The sequence below is a fragment of the Saccopteryx bilineata genome, chromosome 6 (assembly GCF_036850765.1).
Source record: "Saccopteryx bilineata isolate mSacBil1 chromosome 6, mSacBil1_pri_phased_curated, whole genome shotgun sequence".
Classification (NCBI taxonomy): Eukaryota; Metazoa; Chordata; class Mammalia; order Chiroptera; family Emballonuridae; genus Saccopteryx; species Saccopteryx bilineata.
The window spans coordinates 164,020,946-164,032,502 of NC_089495.1; positions in this window are offsets into that span (position 1 = coordinate 164,020,946).

An 11,557-nucleotide genomic window follows, 5' to 3' on the forward strand; every position below is an offset into this window, starting at 1 on the left:
AATCAAAATGCTCTAAATTATACAGTTCATATATGAAAAGCCTTGGTAGACGTCTTCTAAAACTTTATGAAATACTAAAATGTATATCACATTTCTAATTATGAGCCATAGAGCTAAAGGAGAAGTTTAAAAAATAAATAATACACTGAATTTAAATGAACTAAGCAAAATGGCTTATCTTTACTATTTTTGTTCCAGAGATGACATTATGAAATTGTTGTGGGGTGAAGTGGTAGCCAACCAGCATTCACCAAAGGAAATTACATTATAAAGGTTGCCAGGCAGTTAGTTAAAAACAATATTAAGGTATTTTCATAAAATTTATGATTTTCGTGGTATCTGTCAGCTTTTAACATGTGTGATTTGTTGTAGTCTCTTTTCTCATTCTAAACATATTTTTTGTTTGCTTCTATTTTTAGATCAGTTAGTAGATGTCTTAAATATTTTGCTGCTACCTGGTTCTGTGCATATATATTAAGAAGTATTATGTCTTCTTGATACAATGTCCCCTTTATCATTATGACATGTCCATCTTGGTCTCTGGTTACCTTTATTGTCTTGAAGTCAGCATTGTCAGATATGAGTATGGTTACACCTGCTTTTCTTTGGATATTATTTGCTTAGAGAATCATTTTCCAACCTTTCACTTTGAATCTACTTTTGACCTTGCAGCTTAGATATGTCCCTTGATGGCAGCATACAGTTGGGTTTTGCTTTTTGATCTAGGCCACTCCCCTGTTCCTCTTTATTGGTGAGTTCAGTCTGTCTACATTTAAGGTAATTATTGACACTTGAGGATTTCCTATAGCTACTTTATATTTTATTTTCTGATAGCTCTGTGTCTCCTTTGGGTCTTCCCTTTTGTGTTTCTGTCAGTTGTTTTTAAGCTGTGTGTCAGTAATGGCTTTTTCATGGGTGGTTACCATTACAACCAAGCTATTTTTAGCACCTGAGGCTGACATGCTCATACCATCAGAGCTATCCTCAGTGCTTGGTACCATGGCTGTGGGAGGGGAAGAGGAAGTGAAGGGGGAGAGGGAGGGAGATAGAAGCAGGTGATTGATTCTCTTATGTGTCCTGACTGGGAATCAAACCTGGGACCTCCATATGCTAGACCAATGTTCTAGCCACTAAGCCTGCAGGCCAGGGCCAAAAAGGACTATTCTGAACATAATATTCATGAGAATAAAAATACATACTTCCTTCATTCTTTCCTTATTTTGCTAGGAACCTACAACACAAAGTCTCCACATTCTATACAAAGCCCCTCAGGGGCATCGGTTGCTAGTGAGGCAGAAGGTGGGCACAGCACCCTGCACCTGGGGCAACCTGTCCATGTGCCTCTCAGATGAAACCCAGGACACAAGAGTCTTCAGGGCCAGAGACCACTTGGCCGCCACACTTCCCCTCCTAGCTCGGGGCCAGCCTCACCTTTCTCCCTGTGAGAATGACCCACATGCAGGGCTCAAACACTTGCGTCCAGGTTGCAAGCGTTGCATCCTGGTCCACAGTCTTTCCTTCCTGCAGGTGCTTTCATGACCAGAGAAGCTCCACTTGCCTTCTAGATCCCCCAGCGTGTGCAGCTGAACTCTGCCTCCACCTCATCTTACTTTAGACACAGCTTGTGTCATCAGCCTTCCTGCAGGGCTTGAGAAATTAATATGGGGGCAATTAGTTGCTTTAAATACATGGGTACAAGGTAAGTGTGTGTGTGCCCTAGTTTCCATGTGTGCCTTAAGGCAGGTAGCTTAGTAACTTGCTCTGGTCAGGGCCCAACTCCTGGGATCACACAGAATGTGCTGATCAGAACCAGAATGTGCCTTTTAGAGCAGGCTCCCAGAGGCAGCGGCTTTGCTAACTGTTACAGTGGATATGAGAAAGAAGTGCTCACTGGTTCTCAGGACAGCTGGGTATTGTGGACACCACACCGTACTTTTGTATGGATGTGGTTTGTAACACTAGAGTCCTGGAGCCTCCATAGACAGTCCTGAACAGCCCTGGGTCAGCAACTAGGTGAAGGGTTCTTAGTCTGGACATCTTGTAGAACAGGGGTCAGGAACCTATGGCTCACGAGCCAGATGTGGCTCTTTTGATGGCTGCATCTGGCTCACAGAAAAATCTTTAATAAAAAAAAATAATATTAAAAATATAAAACATTCTCGCCTGACCAGGTGGTGGCACAGTGGATAGAGCGTCGGACTGGGATGCAGAAGACCCAGGTTCGAGACCCTGAGGTTGCCAGCTTGAGCAAGGGCTCATCTGGTTTGAGCTCAACAGCTTGAGCCCAAGGTCGCTGGCTCGAGCAAGGGTTTACTCAGTCTGCTGAAGGCCCACGGTCAAGGCACATATGAGAAAGCAATCAATGAACAATTAAGGTGTTGCAACGCACAACGAAAAACTAATGATTGATGCTTCTCATCTCTCCGTTCCTGTCTGTCTGTCCCTGTTTACCCCTCTCTCTGACTCTCTCTCTGTCTCTATAAAAAAAGTATAAAAAAATTATAAAAAAAATAAAAATAAAACATTCTCATGTATTACAGTCCATTCATTTCCTACCACTCATGTTCATGGTTGCGGGTGGCTGGAGCCAATCACAGCTGTCCTCTGGGACAACACTAAATTTTTATTGGATAATGCATAACATACACAGGTCATTTATGGCTCTCACGGAATTACATTTTAAAATATGTGGCGTTCACGGCTCTCTCAGCCAAAATGTTTCCTGACCCCTGTTGTAGATGATGCACCATATCCTATTGACATATAGTTGTGATTTTCTCAGGTAAGCTTTTTATCTAAGATGTTTTCAGAACACTAGAAAAGCTGGAATCTGAGACTCTCCTGGGCCTACTTACTAACAAAAACTGTGAGTATTTGACCCTCATCTACATGTAACATTTAGTGGTTTCCAATACTTACCCAAAACAATCAAATTGTTCAAGACAAGTTGGTATCATCCAGTTCACAGTGACATCTTGTTTGTAGTGCAGGCCATACTTGATTCTCCTCACCTTGTAGCTAAGGTGTTGTTAGCCATGAGTCAAAGCCAAGGCCATCCTAATGCTATGCCTTGCCCACCAGCTGGGATAATCCATTTGACCTGCATGTGGGCACAGTTTCCAGAGTGTTGAAATGTGGCTGTGTTACATCTGTTAGCTGCCTCCATGACTGGACCCGTTCTGGCATTAAAGGCTGCTCTCCAGAGCTTTATTCAGCACAGGGGAGAGTTGTTGCTCTAATTGCCGAGAATAAAACGTCACTGCATCTACTAGCCAGAACTATGCTCCCAGGTCAGCAGCCTGTGTTCACAAGGCTGAGTTACCGAGGGAGGGCATGGGCCACACCAACCCCTCCATCTGGGATGCACTGGGTCTAATTCTGTGTCATAACATTCACATTTAAAAGGTACATTTTAAAACAATAGCAGTAATAATGAATATCATGCATTCATTTTAGCAGTACTCAGAATAGTCTAAGAATCCTAGGTGGGCTCTGGATGGTTGGCTCAGTGGTAGAGCATTGGCCTAGCATGATGATGTCCTGGGTTCAATTCCGGGTCGGGGTACATAAGAGAAGCACCCTTCTACTTCTCCATCCCTCCCCCCCCTCACTTCTTTCTCTTTCTCTTTCTCTTTCTCTCTCCCCTTCCAGCAGGCATGGCTCCATTGGAGCAAGTTGGCCCCAGGCACTGAGGATGGCTCCATGGTCTCTGCCTCAGGTGCTAAGAGCTCGGTTGCTGAGCAACAAAGCAACGCCCCAGATGGGCAGAGCATCGCCCCCTTGTGGACTTGCCTGTGGATCCTGATCCGGGCACATGCGGGAGTCTGTCTCTCTGCCTCCCCTCCTCTCACTGAATAAAAAAAAATTTTTAAAAAGGGAACTTTGTGTAGCCTGAGGCCATTTTCAGGGTCCTTGAGGTCCTTCATTCTACCCATGTGCCTGGGAAAGGCTGGACTTTGTGCAGAGACTTCAACCAGAGCGACATCTCACAACAGACAGAGTGAAAAGTGGAAATGAGATTCTAGGTGTGTTATACAAAGATAGACATGAAATAAAGAGATTTGCAAAAATGGAAAACACCACCACTCCTTTCATTTTCATTTAGAACAGATAGTTATTTTTCATAAAATTATGGTACTTACGTTATTGTATAATGGGTTTATTACTGTGATTTTAAGATAAATTAAACATTTAACATTTAAATATTTATCAATCATGAATGTGGTAAATATTCTCAGAAGAAATCCATGTAAACAGAAGTTCTAGGTGCTTTCGATGACCTGCAAGGAGAAGGGGTCCTGAGCCAGGCGTGTCTGCGCACTGCCGCTCTGCCCGCTCTGCTGCACTGCCACGGAGAGCTCCCTGGCTCCGGCTTCCCGCCGTGCTTCACCTGAGAGGTTTCTGAAGGTCTCGGCACAGCGTCTGTCAGGTAGGAACACTCCGTACATAGCAGCTCTCATTACTGATTGCTGTTTCTTTATATTATTCACTGGTGTGGTGGCTCTTGTCATATTGAACAGAAGAGGACACTGAGGTGGTGAGAACCTAGCTAACGCTTAGTGTCATCCACGATAAGTGATGCAACTGTGATTCTAATCTTGGCCGTTTCACTCCAAAGACGTTGTAGAACCACTGTTTTATAATTGGAGAAATCTCCCTGATCCATGAGGCTTTTAAGCCAGAACTGTTGAATTATCTACATACAGTGTAGCACAATGTTTCAACACAGAGGCATGCGTTCTCAGTAAATAAAAGGCAACTGAACTCTAATGAAAGACTGAACTGTTAATTTGTTCTGAGAACGTAAGCATAGCCCAGGCGGTATTTTTATATCACACCCTTCCTTAGTTGTTTCTAAGACATTTGAGTTCAGGACTGTGTGACAAAGGATTATGGAGGTGAACTGAGGACAGGAGATTAGATTTATCCTCTGCCAAATGAAATATGAAATTGGAAATTTATTTAAGAACACGAAAGCTCTACTGAATAGACTAATACAGAATTAAAAAGTGAGCATTGTGTGGGGTGCCAAGCTGTTGCTTCAAACACACAGACGGATGGAGAGTAGTAAGTCAGAGTGGACTGTCTGTGTTTCATCAAGGTGCCCTGACTGGCCGTATCACTGGGGCCATTTCAAGCATGAGTGAGCCAAGTGAAATTTGAGTAGAAATTTCTCAGTTTCAATCTTAGTAGCAGTAATTGTCTTTGGTTTCTTTCTTGGCCTCTTTAGAAGAAGTATGGGAAGAAGAGAGGTGAACTCAGTCGAGTGGCCGGAGCTGCTGCCGCCGTTATCTTGCCGGGAGCGGGCTTGGGAGAGGCATTGTCTGTCAAGGAGAAAGCTGAGTAAACCTGAGATGAGAGTACAGCGGTCTGGTCTTAGAAGTCACTCCATTTGGTCCAGCTGCATGGAAGGCCTGAGATGGGTAGTTAAGAAATGTCCTTCTTCCCTTGGAAATGGCCACAAGTGAGGACAATTGACTCTTCAGGCAGAGAAAGGATTTCTATACACAACCAGTGGACTTCAGGTGTGCTACAAACACACATACACACGCACACATTCATGCACACACATACGTAAATAAGAGAAAGGCATTTCAGGGCAAAGCAGCACAAGCATCGCTCTCTTGTTGTCCCTTCCCTGTCTCAGTGTCCCAACAAAGGGCAGACACCAGGGTCTGATGCCTTCTGGGGCTGCTTCTGGGCCCAAAGCAAACCTGCAGGGACCCTCTGCAGGACCTCAGGTCTGGGGATCCAAGCATGGAGACTTTTTGCCATATTGTGTATTTGTTCTTATGGCAGACTCTGAAGACTCCTGCCTCAGACGGCCACGTCCAGAATACTGTGGCCTAAGAAATCCACGTGAGGCACAGTGTTTGCTTGTGGAAGTTGCAGAGGAAATCTGGTCTGCTTTGCTTGGACACTCAATGGGAGTGAGATGAAAATGGAATCAGTGTGGGAGGCCAGGGGGTCTAAATGCAGTTATTTCTTTGGACATGTTGACTGCCATCTGTGTGACTGTCCTCTTCCCAGGGAACCACTGGAGAGCTAGAAGTGTGTTTGCTGCTGCCTGGGGACACCAGCTGCCTTTCTTAGAAATCTGTCAGGCCTTAAAGGGTTAACCGCGCTGGTGACAAGCCTAGGAGCTGGCTGCTATGTGTTTCCCTTTAACCAGCCAGGGTTTGTAGGAGAGGATCAGGCCTGAAGAATGAGTGTCCTGCCCACAGGGTTTCAGCCTCAGAGCAAGGGGCCCCACCGCAGGGACAGGAGGGGACCACCTGGAACAGCGCTAAGGGCAGCAGGCGCAGCCAGCCCAAGGACAATGCCCACGTGTCATCTCAGGGGCTCCTCCAGAGGCAGGAGGGCCAGCGGGAAACTCCAAAGGCCCAAGGACGTCCTCCTGTGAAAGAAAGACTCACCAGGCACATTTGCCAGGCCCAGAAACCTGGAAATAGCAGAGATTTGCTACTAAATGCAGAATTTTGACTGCTACTGAGGACTGGACAGTTTAATTTCTGAAATGAGCATTGTTTGTCACAAAGACAACTATGGGCTTTTTAATGCAAAGGGTCAACAGAAAGGCCCTGAGTCTCTGGAGGTTTTCTCTCAGACTTAACTGAAGAGTCAGTGACAGGGGAAAGAATCATTTTGATTAAAGCTTTTTCAAAGCTTGTCAACGTGCTTGTCAAGTACTTTAATTTCTAAAACAACCGGCAGACAAACCAGGCAAACCTGACCATTGCTGAGAAGAGATGTGCTCACTGCCTTATTTATTTATTATTTGTTTTCCTGACATTTTAGATGTCTACTTTTAAACTTTCAGCTGTATGTCCTTTTACTATTTTAATTATTGTTATTATTATATTTTATCTATTTTTCCATTACAGCTTACTTTCAATAGTATTCTGTATTGGTTTCAGGCATACAGCTTCATGGTTAGAAAATCATATACATAGAGTTCCCTCAATATTTCCAGTACCCCAAGGGCACCACACATAATTATTGCACCATTATTGACAGTACTCCCTATGCTTTATATACCTGTGATTATGTGTAGTTGTTGCCAATTTGTACTTCTTAATTTCTTCACCTCTTTCTCCCAGTCCTCCGACCAGCATCCCTCTGGCAAGCACCAGGTCACTTTCTATGACTGAGTCTGTTTCAATTTTGTTTACTTATTTTGTTCTTTAGATTCCACATATAAGTGAAATCATATGTATTTGTCTTCCTCTGACTGACTTATTTCACTGAGCATAATAACATGTAGACCCATTTATGCTGTCACGAATGGTAATATTTCATTCTTTTTAATGACTAATATTCCATTATATATATGCACCACAGCCTTTTTTTTTTGTTTTAATTTTTATTTATTTATTTATTTTGTATTTTCCAAAGTTAGAAGTGGGGAGGCAGTCAGATTCCCACATGTGCCTGACCGGGATCCACCCAGCATGCCCACAAGGGGGCAATTCTTTGCCCATCAGGGGCGTTGCTCCATTGCGGCTGAAGCCATTCTAGTGCCTGAAGTGGAGGTCATGGAGCCATCCTCAGCGCCTGGGCCAACTTTGCTCCAATGGAGTCTTGGCTGTGGGAGGAGAAGAGAGATAGAGAGGAAGAAGAGGGGTAAGGGTAAAGATGCAGATGGGTCTCCTCCTGTGTTCCCTGACCAGGAATCGAACCTGGGACTTTCACATGCCAAGTCGATGCTCTACCACTGAGCCAACTTGCCAGGGCAAGCCTTTTTAACTATTTATCTACTGATTGGTATTTGAGTTGCTTCCATATCTTGGATATTATACTGCATGAACATAGATAGGGGTGCAGATATTCTTTAGAATTAGTGTTTTTGGATTATTTTGTATATATACTCAGGTGTGGTGGGATCATTGGGTTATGAGGCAGTTCCATTTTTTTTTTTAATTTCATTTTTAGAGAGGAGAGAGAGAGAGGGAGAGAGAGAGAAACAGAGAGAGAGAAGGGGGGAGGAGCTGGAAGCATCAACTCCCATATGTGCCTTGACCAGGCAAGCCCAGGGTTTCGAACCAGCGACCTCAGCATTTCCAGGTCGGCGCTTTATCCACTGCGCCACCACAGGTCATGCCCATTTTTAATTTTTGATGAAACTCCATACTGCTTCCCACAGTGGCTGCACCAGTCTGCATTCCCACAAACAGTGCAAGAGGATTCCCTTTTTCCATACCCTCACCAGCACTGTTTGTTGATTTATTCATGATGGCCATTCTGACAGATGCGAGGTGGTATCTCTTTGTGGTTTTGATTTGCATTTCTCTGATGTTTACTGATGTTGAGCATCTTTTCATATGCCATTTGGCCATCTGTATGTCCTCTTTGGTAAAGTGTCTATTTAGGTCCTCTGCCCACTTTTAATTGGATTTCTGTTTGTTTTTTGGTGTTGAGTAGTATGAGTTCTTTATAAATTTTGGATATTAATCTCTTAGCAGAGCTATTGTTGGTGAATATGTTCTTCCATTCAGTAGTTTGTTTTTTAGTTTTGCTGATGATTTCCTTTGTTGTTCAAAAATGTTTTATTTTGATGTAGCCCCATTTGTTCATTTTCTCTTTTGTTTCCCTTGCCTGAGGAGATATATCAGAAACTAATATTGCTAAGAGAAATGTCAGCAATTTAATTGCCTACATTTTCTTCTAAAATTATTATGATTACTCTCGTCTTAGAATTAAGACTTTAATCCATCTTGAGTTTATTTTTATATATAGTGTAAGAAGGTGGTTTAGTTTAGTTAGTTAGTTTGTTTTTTGCATGTATAGACCCTCTTTACCCCATTGTATGTTCTTGACTCCTTGGTCAAATATTAATTGACTATATAGGTGTGGTTTTATTTCGGGGTTTTCTAGTCTGCTCCATTGATCTGTTTTTTTTTTTGTTGTTGTTGTTTTTTTTAATAAATTTTTATTAATGGTAATGGGATGACATTAATAAATCAGGGTACATATATTCAAAGAAAACATGTCTAGGTTATTTTGTCATCAAATTATGTTGCAAACCCCTCGCCCAAAGTCAGATTGTCCTCCGTCACCCTCTATCTAGTTCTCTGTGCCCCTCCCCCTCCCCCTAACTCTCTCCCTCCCTCCCTCCCATGTCCTCCCTCCCCCCCCCACCCTTGGTAACCACCACACTCTTGTCCATGTCTCTTAGTCTCATTTTTATGTTCCACCAATGTATGGAATCATGTAGTTCTTGTTTTTTTCTGATTTGCTTATTTCACTCCTTATAATGTTATCAAGATCCCACCATTTTGCTGTAAATGATCCATTGATCTGTTTTTGTGCCAGGAGCATGCTGCATTTATTATCAGGGCCTTGTAGTATAGTTTGATATCAGGTGGCAAGATACCTTCAACTTTGTTCTTCTTTATCAATATTGCTGAGGCTATTTGCGACTTTTTATGGTTCAATATACATTTTTGGATTATTTGAGCTAGTTCTGTGCTATTGGTTTCTTTTTTATTTATTTATTATTATTATTTTTTGTATTTTTTTGAAGCTGGAAACGGGGAGAGACAGTCAGACAGACTCCCGCATGCGCCCGACCGGGATCCACCCGGCACGCCCACCAGGGGTGATGCTCTGCCCACCAGGGGGCGATGCTCTGCCCCTCTGGGGTGTCGCTCTGCCGCGACCAGAGCCACTCTAGTGCCTGGGGCAGAGGCCAAGGAGCCATCCCCAGCGTCCGAGCCATCTTTGCTCCAATGGAGCCTTGGCTGCGGGAGGGGAAGAGAGAGACAGAGAGGAAGAAGGGGGGGGGGTGGAGAAGCAAATGGGCGCTTCTCCTATGTGCCCTGGCCGGGAATCGAACCCAGGTCCCCCACATGCCAGGCCGACGCTCTACCGCTGAGCCAACCAGCCAGGACCATGGTTTCTTGATAAGAATTGCACTGAATCTATAGATTGTTTTGGGTATGGACATTTTAATGTTGTTAATTCTTTTTACCTGTGAACGCGGTACAGGCTTCCACTTGTGTCTTCTTCAATTTCTTTCGTCAGTGTCTTATAATTTTCTGAGTATACCTCTTTTAAATCCTTGGTTAAATATATTCCCAAGTTGTTTTTGGGGGGAAGGAAGGGAAGCAATTGTAAATAGGATTGTTTTCTTAGTTGCTTTCTCTGATAGTTCTTCATTGGTGTATAAAAAGGCAACCAATTTCTAGATATTTATTTTGTATCCTGCTGCTTTACTGAATTCATTTATCAGTTCTAGCAGTTTTTTGTGGAATCTTTAGAGTTTTCTATGTACAGTATTATGTCATTAGCAAACAATGACAGTTTTACTTCTTTTTTTCAAATTTGGATGCTTTTATTTCTCCTTCTTGTTTTTTTTTTTTTTTTTTTACTTTTATTAATTTTTAGAGAGGAGAGAGAGAGAGAGAGAGAGAGAGAGAAGGGGAAGGAGGAGCAGGAAGCATCAACTCCCATATGTGCCTTGACCAGGCAAGCCCAGGGTTTTTGGAACCGGCGACCTCAGCATTTCCAGGTCAACGCTTTATCCACTGCACCACCACAGGTCAGGCCTCTCCTTCTTGTTGATTGCTCTGGCTAAGTCTCCCAGTACTATGTTGAATAATTAAGAGTGGTAAAGTGGCCCTGGCCGGTTGGCTCAGTGGTAGAGCATCAGCCTGGCGTGCGGGGGACCCGGGTTCGATTCCCGGCCAGGGCACATAGGAGAAGCGCCCATTTGCTTCTCCACCCCCCGCCCTCCTTCCTCTCTGTCTCTCTCTTCCCCTCCCGCAGCCAAGGCTCCATTGGAGCAAAGATGGCCCGGGCGCTGGGGATGGCTCCTTGGCCTCTGCCCCAGGCACTAGAGTGGCTCTGGTCGTGGCAGAGCGACGCCCCGGAGGGGCAGAGCATCGCCCCCTGGTGGGCAGAGCATCGCCCACGTGCCGGGTGGATCCCAGTCGGGCGCATGAGGGAGTCTGTCTGACTGTCTCTCCCTATTTCCAGCTTCAGAAAAATACCCAAAAATAAATAAATAAATAAGAGAAATGCTTTTAGTTTTTCCCAGATGAGTATGATGGTGCCTGTGGGTTTGTCATATATGGCCTTTCTTATGTTGTGGTATGTTCCCTTTATTTCCACTTTGCTGAGAGTTTTAATCATAAATGTGTTCTGAAATTTGTCAAATGTTTTTTATGCATGTATTGATGATTATGTAATTTTTAATCTTAATTTTGTTTATGTGGTGTCTTGCATTAATCACTTTGCAGATATTCTACCAACATTGCTTCTCAGGAGTAAACCCCACTTGATCATGGTGTATGATGTTTTTAATATTTTGCTAGATTTGTATTCCTAATATTTTATTGAGAATTTTTGCAACTATATTCATCAGAGGTATTGGCCAGTAATTTTCCTTCTTTGTAGTATCTTTATCTGGTTTTGAAATAGAATATTGTGGATCTCATAAAATAAGCTTGGGAGTCTTCCTTTATCTTTAATATTTTGAATAGTTTGAGAAGTATAGGTATTGGTGTTTCTTTGAATGATTGCTAAAATTTACCTGTGAAGCCATCTGGTCCAGGAC